This window comes from Schistocerca gregaria, chromosome 4 (assembly GCF_023897955.1).
Source record: "Schistocerca gregaria isolate iqSchGreg1 chromosome 4, iqSchGreg1.2, whole genome shotgun sequence".
Classification (NCBI taxonomy): Eukaryota; Metazoa; Arthropoda; class Insecta; order Orthoptera; family Acrididae; genus Schistocerca; species Schistocerca gregaria.
Window position 1 is genome coordinate 308,414,509 of NC_064923.1, and position 12,104 is coordinate 308,426,612.

The window sequence follows — 12,104 nt, forward strand, 5'->3', positions numbered from 1 at the left end:
TCTCCAAATCCCATTAACGACGCGCGTCAACAAAGACACAATAGGCAATGACTCATACCGCTGGCAGCCACAAAACGTACGCATGAAACTGACGACGCAGCTGCCGTAGCTAGTAATTACGTAAAAATGGAAGACATTAGGGTCATCTTACTCCAGGAACACGACGTAAAACGTAACAAAAGGCAGTTCCATTTCAGTAATTAGTGAAACAGCTTTTAGCAAATGCAGCAAATCGAAGGATTGCCCCACACTTCCGTTACGCAAGATTAAATTACAAGGTGCAGTCACTGGAAAAAGTGTAGATGTACGCCAACAAACCAACTTAGAATTCTTTTGTCAAAGCCACAGCTTCTCTACGAACTTTCTTATTGTTCCATTATTGTCGACGGAAATTATACTGGGAGTAGGCTTTTTGAAGGAAAACAAAGCAATTTTAAACTTTCACGATGCTGAAATAAGTTTAGAGAAAGAAGGTAAGTCAATAGCTTTGAAATTTGAAGATTGGCTCTCAAACCATGACGAGGAAATTAATCAGCTTTACCTTCTGTTAGACAACAGTTCGGAATTTTCTACGAAACTAGGCACTAACAATCACTCTGCAAGTACTGACAGGGATGATATCGACGGCATATTTGAAACTAATGAGTTAATTCAGAATAAAATTCAAAAAATTGATTATTGTAATGACACTGATAGGCAGGACCTTTTTGAGATTTTACAAGCACATTCCACAGTTTTTACTCACAAAACAGGAACAATCAAAGGATTTCAATACCAATTTCGTGTTCGTGAGCGTACTAAATTTTGTGTTAGACCATACGTAATTCCAGCACATTATAGGGACCGTGTTAGAACAGAAATACAATCTATGCTGGACGAGGGCATTATTGAGCCTGCAGTAAGCTTATACAACAATACATTACATGTTGTTGAGAAGAAAAATGGGTCGATCAGGCTTGTCTTAGATTCGAGACAAATCAATACTATCATTATTCCTGAAACAGACAGGCCGCAAACGTTGGAAGAACTTCTTCAAAATTTTAATGGTGTAAAAGTGTTGTCTTCCATTGATCTCAGATCCAGCTTTTATCAGATCGAACTTCATCCAGAATATAGAAAATACACAGCTTTCCTTTGTTTCGGCGTTTGTTATCAGTTTCGGAAACTTCCTTTTGGCTTGAACATTTCTTCGGCAGCATTCATTCGCGGGCTAAATTCCGTATTACCTGAGTTCTTAAAACGTCACATCACCTTATATTTGGATGATATTCTGATAGCAGAAGCCTCATGGGAACAACATAATCGCATCCTCAACAGCGTGTTACGTATTTTTGCAGAATCTGGAATTACAGTTAACTTGGAAAAGTCTGAATTCGGTAGGACAAAGGTGAAGTTTTTGGGACATATTATTTCTTCTGAAGGCATTCAGCCGGATCCTGAAAAGTTAGAAGCAATCAGAGCCATTCCAGTTCCATCCACAAAAAAAACAAGTCCGCAGTTTTCTAGGTCTCGTAAACTTTTACCGTCGTTTTCTGAATATGCAAATTCTAGTTACACCAAAACTTTGTTCTCTCACTGGAAAAAATACTATTTGGAACTGGGACGAACAAGCACAGTTGGAATTCAATTCTTTGAAAGAATCGCTACTTAACACGACAATACACTGGTCCACAGAGCACAAACTCTGTCAGATCCTGATAGTCTGGCCACAGAAATAGAACACTTACAATCAGTGTTCAGCAGGAATGGGTACTCCTCTAGAGATATCCAGAAGGCACTTCAACCTGCCAACCGGCCAAAGGATCCAGAAGAAGAACCAGAAGAGGCAAAGAAGTTGGCATACTTGCCATATGCCGGACCTATCTCTACCAAGATCAGCAGGATTCTCTAGAAATATGACATCAGGAGCATATTTTGCCCACCCACAAAAATTGGGGCTATGCTGGGGACTGTAAAAGATGACCTGGGGCTACGCAAGCCAGGTATTTACAACATACCATGCCAGTGTGGGATGTCATACATTGGCCAGACCACCAGAACTGTGGACATCAGGTGTAAAGAACACCAGAGACATACCAGACTCAGACAGGCAACAAAATCAGCCATAGCAGAGCATTGTCTGGAACTTGGTCATTCAATGGATTACAATGACACCAAGATTGTGACACAGACCTCAAGATATTGGGATAGTGTCATTAAAGAAGCAATTGAGATTAAGGTCACAGACAATCTAATCAACCGTGACTCGGGATACCAAATCAGCACTGCCTGGAATCCTGCGCTTGAGCTTGTGAAAACTCAACGCAGGACACTCCAGGATTCAGAAGGAAATATAAGTGGAGACCGAGGGAACAGCTGTGAGACAAGGTGTTGGACATTAGAGACCAGATCTGACACACCCCAGGTCATGAACTCGACTTCAGAAGACGGCCAGGCCGGGCGCGGACGGCGGAGGGAACACCGGCCACCAGAGAGGGACAATGTAGCCGCGTCTGGCGGGCGCGGACCTCAGATGGAACACACGACGCGGCGCGGACCGATTAGGGAGCGCCCAGCACGCAACAGAAGTGGAAACCGTAGTAGCAGTCATGAGATAGAGTACCTAACATCTCAGATCGGGCCTGACACACCTCAAATGACAACCACAACCGTTGAGGACGGCCAAAACCGGCGCCGACGGCAGTCGGAACATCCGCGACTGGAGGGGTCCGTTGAAGCCGAGTCTGGCGGGCGCGGACCACAGATGGAACACTCGACTGGGCGCGGACCGATTAGGGAACGCCCAGCTCCTCCCAGGCATAAATACTGGACTCGATCGACCCAAGGACCAGTCTCAGGTAGCACCTGAAGAAGACAGCGAGGTACGCTGTTGAAATATCGTGCGAGAACGACGCGAACATCCGGCTGGATTCCCGAATATCCAAGATGACGACAATACTAGCTCATCCAGATCTGTCACAAGATTTCTGCCTTAGCACGGATTCTTCTAAAGACGGTCTTGGTGCCCATTTATTTCAAGAAGCCATAGAAAATAACACTACCGTTCAGAAAACCGTTGCTTTTGCTAGCCGACTGCTAATAAAATCTGAAAAAAAATATTCCGTTACTGAATTAGAAGCTTTAGCTATCATTTTGGCATTTAACAAATTCCATTTCTTTCTTTATGGTAAGCACGTAAAAGTATACAGTGATCATCGTGCATTACAATTTCTTATGTCTTCAAAATTAAATCATGACAGGTTAAAACATTGGGCATTGTTTCTGCAAGAATTCCACTTCACAATAGTCTTCATTCCCGGCAAGGAGAACATTGTTGCGGACGCACTGTCACGTGCACCGGCTGGGTTTGAGAAAAGTAACACAGAAAGCAACCTCGAGAAAAATTTCAGTATTCTTTACATTCAGAAAGTCGCCTTTGAAAACTTCATCACCACATCTTTAAAGGACATTGCTCATAAACAAGATAAAGATCCGATTTGGAAAGGCATCAAAAGTAAATGGCATGAAAAGACACACACACAGATTCGGCATTATTATCTGGTTAGAAACAACATACTGTTCAAACGCTGCACTGTTGATGACAAGCTATGGGCACTTTGCATTCCAGACGATTTCGTTAATAAGCTCATTTGGTACATTCATTTCAGCTATGCACATTTTGGTCCACGAAAATGTTATCATATTCTTTGAACGACTTGTTATTTTAACAATATGGAAAAGAGAATTCGAAGAGTCTTGTCTATTTGTAAACTTTGTCAAAAGGTGAAACCATCTACTGTCTCGCATCGTGCCCCATTGTTTCCTATCATTCCTTCTAAATTAAAAGAATTTGCTGCTGTTGATTTGGAACCGCTTGTCAGAACATCTAATGGATTTTCGTACGTTCTAGTCGCTGTTGAACTTACTTCAAAATTTGTTTCTTTCACTCCGTTACGTAAAGCCACTGGACGGTCTGTATCCAACGCCTTTGTTAAAAATTTCTTACGTGAAGTTGGACACGTTAGTAAAGTCATTTCAGATAACCTACCGCAATTCAGATCTGCTGTTTGGTCACGCATGCTTCGTAACCATAAAATCAAATCTGTTTTTATTTCATTGTACTCACCACATTGTAACCCGTCTGAACGGATTATGAAAGAAATCAATAAGCTTTGCAGACTTTATTGTCACAGAAAGCATCAGCATTGGGACAGATATTTACACTTATTTCAAAACGTGCTGAATGAAATGCCTCATGACTCCACTGCTTTACCACCTGTTCTTGTACTGAACAATAAAGAACCACCGAACAGAATCAGAGAGCTTGTACCTTTTCCGAATACACGTAAACTTCGACACAAAGACATAATTGATTGGGCTATTAAAAATATAAATTCTGCTGAAGACAAAAGGAGAAAATTACACGGTAAAGCAAGTGCAAAGAAATTATATATTGGTCAGAAAGTTCTCATTGAAGCTCATTCATTGTCACATAAGAAGAAACACTTGAGTCACAAATTCTTCCTAGTTTACAATGGACCTTACAGAATCCGACGTATACCACATCATAATTGCGTTGAAGTTGAAAACTCTGCGTACTAGGAAGAGTAAAGGTTTACACCACATTTCACATGTAAAACCGTTTATTGAAAGATAATCTGCTTTTTAACTTTGTCTTTGCCATAAAGCTGTTCACTTCACGTTACTAGTATGCTTTGTCAGACTTAGAATCTGTTAACATGCAACAATGTTTTGAAATTAACTAACCAGTCTAGAACTTAGAGAACTTATTTAGACAGTATTTACGAGTGCATTGTTATAGTGAACAGACGTCACAGTGTTATTGTGTGTGTACATTCTTGCTTGTTAGTTGCACGATTACATAACGACTATAAGGCTTACATACTTAGAACATTTACCAGTACTGCTAATGAGATTTTAATGCAACATTTTGGTTTACTTGAAAATACATTCTTTATTTGAAGTACATTCGGTGAGATTAAAGATGACTTAGCATTTGGTTTCTCTGATAGCTACACGATTGTATCACGACGCTACTAATATGTGACACAATTTACATTGTTGCTTTTGCGGTGTATGTGTTTTATATCTGCACAGTTTTTCTGTATTATTCTGGAAAGTAAAACATGTTTTAGTAGTAACACTTGTGTATAGCTACAATGAGACAGCCTTTATCGTAGCACAACAGTACGTTACATTATAGTACTTTCTTGATCACGGTAAGGTACGTAATAACGACGATATCTATACGGAAAGCATTTCACTTTGGTTTACGATGAGGTAAGTACATTGACTTCAGCAGAACTTTGCTTACAGAGGACGATAACTACGACAGTTCCACAGAATTATCTTACAGCAAAACGCACATTTAGCACTACAGGGCACGCATTTGAGTGATTAATTTGGTACTTAAACCATTTATTTATCAAGATTGTTGAATTACAAAGAATGTTTTTCGTGATACATTTCATTCCATTGCTGTAATCTGTAACACCTGAGGGTACAATTACATTAATCCTCAGGGGGGTACACGCTTACTTTGTGTACCATGTGTTTGGCAAGCACAAGGAGCCCTAGCTAATATGGTATTTGCTTATACAACTTTACACATAGGTACCATATTTCTCTAACACAGAATTACACAGCTATCTGATCATTTAACTGAGAGAGACAAATATTTATTTTACTACATCAGTGACAGATGTTTGCGTAATTACACAGTTGGATAACTTCACACTTACGAAATTGTATTTTGTCTGTACTTTGTGAACTATTCATATTTTTTCGGAACCATTGTGATACTATGAGAGCTTTGAATGAGATATTTGGTATGGGATCATGATTTTTAAACTACGTTTGAGGTAGATGACACTTTTGACATGAGCAGAGAATTTTTTTAGGTTTTGAAATTATTGGAGGAAGCTACGACGATTTTGAGAATTTGACAGAGGTGTTATGATGTTATTATTACAATGACTATGTGTATTATGCTGTTGCGGTATGTTTATGATCAATAAGCTGATGATATATGAGTTATTTGATTATGCTACGTATCTGTTATGATGAAATATTGAAGAAGTGTCAACGAATAAGGTAAAGAATAATGAGTAGTGGTTAGGGACTCTGGTTTGTGAAAAAGGTTGTTGGAAACCAAGAATCGTACTTTAAGAGTTATGAAATGTATGTAAATGCGTGAATGCATTACAATGCCGATGAAATTTTTGTGGACACTGTTATATCAATTGGATTTTGTTTCTACAGATGTGTAACGCAAATTCTTGACCTGTGAAATTTTTTATATGAGACTGCCACTGTAGCAGAAACTGGTGTCGTAAATATTTCGGTAAGAAAGTTAAGTGACCATGTGCATGTAATGCGTCGTGGGCACCCAGCTGGGCGACAACCACCTGGAAACAAGCCATTAGTGTGTGCCTTTCAGAGGCACAGGTGGAGAAAAAAAATAAAGAGGTCATTATCCTCGCTATTGACATTCCTTTGTAGAAAGCATCGCAAAAACGACACGCTCATTACTTGGAAAGATACTTTCTTACATCTGCACGCCTGGTAATGACAAGAGTCTTTCTACGAGAGTTGAGAGAATTTGTACTAACTTATGAAATGTCACACGACTATTGAATGATATTTTTATGCTTTGCCTTTCATAGTTCCTTGTTTCATTTGATATCTGTTTTCCAGCTGTGTTAGAGCATTGGTTTTATAAAATTAAATTAAATGAATTTGCTAATGTGAAAACTTTCTGTCAACAGATATGTTAAATAATAATTTTATGATCCACATTCTTCAAAAAAAGGAGCACTTGGAAAGGAAAGAACAATAAGAAAGGACTAGTAACAGTAACTGCATATATAATTTTCTTTTCCAGTACTTGGTAATTTTTTTTAGTTTTTGTAGTGCGCCACTTTAATTTCATAGACATTAAGATGTGAATATACATTTCCCTTATCTTCATTGTTGTCTTCAGTGTACTATTTTTTTCTGCTTGTGGGTTTGTCATGTTTAGATATAACTTATTACATTTACTGCTGCTTGCTTTGCCAATTTCCATTTTTTTTGTTATACCTGTTTATATTAATTGTTTTGTGCTGCTGCATTGCCTCGTCCCTTAGTTTAGCATCTGAGCTCAGTAGCTTTAAGTTAGCTTAAGATGGGGTAGGCTATAAAAGAGAACGAGTTGTGATGAATTGGAATAAATGCATTGACAAGCTATAAGAAATGATTTGGCCAAAAAAAAGTAGTGTACAGTGGATAAAAACTATTTTTGAAAGAGGATGTGAACAAAATACAGAAAGCATGCTTGGATAGGACATTTTTGGTGGAAACAAATGTTGAGATATGATGAAAGATCTACAGAATGAAGTTTTGGATTGGACTGCAGTACCAAATATTACACTGAAAACAAACCCTGTCTCTTCCTTCTGTTATCCCATTATGTGTTTGTGTACCCTTGTGTATTTATGTTCTACCAGTCTTTATATGTTTATCTGATAAGACTTATGTTGCAGAATTTTTCTAATACAAAGCTACATTCACTATGATGAGGAATACTGTTAACCTCAAATATAATTTGCATTAATAACATGTTATTTACTTTGTAAAGATGTTTACACATTATTTATTCTGTTTTGTTCTAATGCTCATGTGTGAAGTTGATGTTTCAAAAGTTATTCTGATCTTTTTTGTATGTACTTATGTCGTAATTTTTGTAACACTGATGTATTTGCTATTTCGATTCTTTTGTAAAGCCTGTATTACTGCAAATGTTATCTGTATTGTTATGTTCTTTAAAGATGTATTTTGTACCTTTGTTATTGTATTCTTATGTTATAAAATTGTAATTGACACCAGTTCATCAAATTAAGTAACTTGTAAATTCCATTTCACTGCACACGTTTTTGTTGGTCACAGTATATGAACAATATGTGAGAAGTATTGACTGATAGTGTTTAAACATGTGTTAATAATTCAGTAAGGGACTGGATAACAGCATTGCTGGTTCTAAGGACATTTCAAAAACAATTTTTGTGAGTGCACAAGTGGTGGTTATGGACTTGCTATATTATCCGCAAGACTCTTCAATGGTGATTGTGTGCCTGCACAGTCAAACAGATGGCTGCTGGCCATCTCTACAAGGACTACAGTGGGTCTACACCTTTGATGACCCACCAATACCATTATTTCTACAAGGATTGCAGTGGGTTTGCACCTCTGGTGGCCCACCAGTACCGTTATCTCTACCAGGACTACAATGGGTCTACTCTGTGACGACCTAACTACCAATATTCTTTAAAACTTTGACTGACTCTGCTGTGGGTTTGCTCTGTGTTTGCTCTGTTGTGGCCCATTACGTGTCTGCATGTCAAGAGTCAGCACTGTCTTTCCCTTGGAAGGAGAACACTACTTCTTCAAGACTGCATGGAAATCCACTACTTCCGTGTGCATTTTCTTTTACTTCTCAGACTTTGAGAAAAACACTGAAATTTTACTGTGATGAATGATCAGGACTGTCTATATGGACTGTGAGAAAATTTTAGCTTTTGACCAACATTGTATCAATAAGTGTGTGCATTTGATTTCATTGTTATTGTAATCATAATTATGAAAATTTTTTTCAAATCTATATTGGCCACTGCCCAAATCAATTTGTAAATTTTTTTGTGGGGAGCATGGGGGCTATGTAAGTAGGATGTTTAGGTTTTTTTATTGGTAACGCCGCCGCCACGTAGCGCTCTGTATGAAAGTCACTGGCTGTGCCGTGTGCAGTCTCTGGCTGGTTTGCATTGTTGTCTGCCACTGTAGTTTTGGGCAGCGGCAGCTGGATGCTAACAGCGCGCAGCGTTGCGCAGTTGGAGGTGAGCCGCCAGCAGTGGTGGACGTGGGTAGAGAGATGGCGGAGTTTTGAAATTTGTAAGAATGGATGTCATGAACTGATATATATATTATGACTATTAAGGTAAATACATTGTTTGTTCTCTATTAAAATCTTCCATTTGCTAACTGTGCCTATCACTAGTTAGTGCCTTCAGTAGTTTGAATCTTTTATCTAGCTGGCAGTAATGACACTCGCTGTATTGCAGTAGCTTGAGTAACGAAGATTTTTGTGAGGTAAGTGATTTGTGAAACGTATAGGTTAATGTTAGTCAGGGCCATTCTTTCATAGGGAGTACTGAAAGTCAGATTGCGTTGCGCTAAAAAAATATTGTGTGTCAGTTTAAGCATAGTTATGTATAAATTTTTCTAAGGGGACATTTCACAATATCTCTTTTTTTCTAACAATCTGATAGTGATGATGTAAAAAACACAGATGAGTCTGGTGTAGAGCGCGTCTTGAGATACCGTCATTATAGATGACCACTCTTTGGAACACGTGAGCAATACTGACCCTACGACTTATCTTAGAAGCTAGATTAAGGAAAGGCAAACCTAAGTTTCTAGCATTTGTAGACTTAGAGAAAGCTTTTGACAATGTTGACTGGAATACTCTCTTTCAAATTTTGAAGGTTGTTGTTGTTGTTGTTGTTGTTGTTGTCTTCAGTCCTGAGACTGGTTTGATGCAGCTCTCCATGCAACTCTATCCTGTGCAAGCTACTTCATCTCCCAGTGCCTACTGCAACCTACATCCTTCTGAATGTGCTTAGTGTGTTCATCTCTTGGTCTCCCTCTACGATTTTTACCCTCCACGCTGCCCTCCAATGCTAAATTTGTGATCCCTTGATGCCTCAAAACATGTCCTCTCAACCGATTCCTTCTTCTAGTCAAGTTGTGCCACAAACTTATCTTCTCCCCAATCCTATTCAACACCTCCTCATTAGTTATGTGATCTACCCATCTAATCTTCAGCATTTTATGTTGCACCACATTTCGAAAGCTTTTATTCTCTTCTTGTCTAACTACTTATCGTCCATGTTTCACTTCCATACATGGCTACACTCCATACAAATACTTTCAGAAACGACTTCCTGACACTTAAATCTATACTCGGTGTTACAAATTTCTCTTCTTCAGAAATGCTTCCCTTCCCATTGCCAGTCTACATTTTATGTCCTCTCTACTTAAATCATCATCAGTTATTTTGCTCCCAGATAGGAAAACTCCTTTACTACTTTAAGTGTCTCATTTCCTAATCTAATACCCTCAGCATCACCCGACTTAATTCGAGTACATTCCATTATCCTCATTTTGCTTTTTTTGATGTCCATCTTCCATCCTCTTTTCAAGACACTGTCCATTGCGTTCAACTGCTCTTCCAAGTCCTTTGCCGCCTCTGACAGAATTACAATGTCATCGGCGAACCTCAAAGTTTTTACTTCTTCTCCATGAATTTTAATACCTACTCCGAATTTTTCTTTTGTTTCCTTCACTACTTGCTCAATATACAGACTGAATAACATCGGGGATAGACTACAGCCCTGTCTCACTCCCTTCCCAACCACTGCTTCCCTTTCATGTCTCTCGACTCTTTTAACTGCCATTTGGTTTCTGTACAAATTGTAAATAGCCTTTCGCTCCCCGTATTTTGCCCCTGCCACCTTCAGAATTTGAAAGAGAGTATTCCAGTCAACATTGTCAAAAGCTTTCTCTAAGTCTACTAATGCTAGAAACGTAGGTTTGCCTTTTCTTAATCTTTCTTCTAAAATAAGTCGTAAGGTCAGTATTGCCTCACGTGTTCCAACATTTCTACGGAATGCAAACTGATCTTCCCCGAGGTCCGCATCTACCAGTTTTTCCATTCGTCTGTAAAGAATTCGCGTTAATATTTTGCAGCTGTGACTTATTTTGATAGTTCGGTAATTTTCACATCTGTCAACACCTGCTTTCTTTGGGATTGTAATTATTGTATTCTTGTAGAAGTCTGATGGTATTTCGCCTGTCTCATACACCTTGCTCACCAAATGGTAGAATTTTGTCATGACTGGCTCTCCCAAGGCCGTCAGTAGTTCTAATGGAATGTTGTCTACTCTGGGGGCCTTGTTTCGACTCAGGTCTTTCAGTGCTCTGTCAAACTCTTCACGCAGTATCTTATCTCCCATTTCGTCTTCATCTACACCCTCTTCCATTTCCATAATATTGTCCTCAAGTACATCGCCCTTGTATAAACCTTCTATATACGCCTTCCACCTTTCTGCTTTCCCTTCTTTGCTTAGAACTGGGTTTCCTTCTGAGCTCTTGATATTCATACATGTGGTTCTCTTCTCTCCAAAGGTCTCTTTAATTTTCCTGTAGGCAGTATCTATCTTACCCCTAGTGAGATAAGCTTCTACATCCTTACATTTGTCGTCTAACCATCCCTGCTTCCTGACGATCTCATTTTTGAGACGTTTGTATTCCTTTTTGCCTGCTTCATTTACTGCATTTTTATATTTTCTCCTTTCATCAATTAAATTCAATATTTCTTCATTTACCCAAAGATTTCTAGCAGCCCTCGCCTTTTTACTTACTTTATCCTCTGCTGCCTTCACTACTTCATCCCTCAGAGCTACCCATTCTTCGTCTACTGTGTTTGTTTCCCCCATTCCTGTCAATTGTTCCCTTATGCTCTCCTTGAAACTCTGTACAACCTCTGGTTCTTTCAGCTTATCCAGATCCCATGTCCTTAAATTCCCACCTTTTTGCAGTTTCTTCAGTTTTAATCTACAGGTCATAACCAATAGATGGTGGTCAGAGTCCACATCTGTCCCTGGAAATGTCTTACAATTTAAAACCTGGTTCCTAAATCTCTGTCTTACCATTATATAATCTATCTGATACCTTTCAGTATTTCCAGGATTCTTCCATGTATACAACCTTCTTTTATGATTCTTGAACCAAGTGTTAGCTACGATTAAGTTGTGCTCTGTGCAGAATTCTACCAGGCGGCTTCCTCTTTCATTTCTTTGCCCCAGTCCATATTGACCTACTACGTTTCCTTCTCTCCCTTTTCCTACTACCGAATTCCAGTCACCCATGACTATTAAATTTTCGTCACCCTTCACTATCTGAATAATTTCTTTTATTTGATCATACATTTCTTCAATTTCTTCGTCATCTGCAGAGCTAGTTGGCATATAAACTTGTACTACTGTAGTAGGTGTGAGCTTCGTATCTAT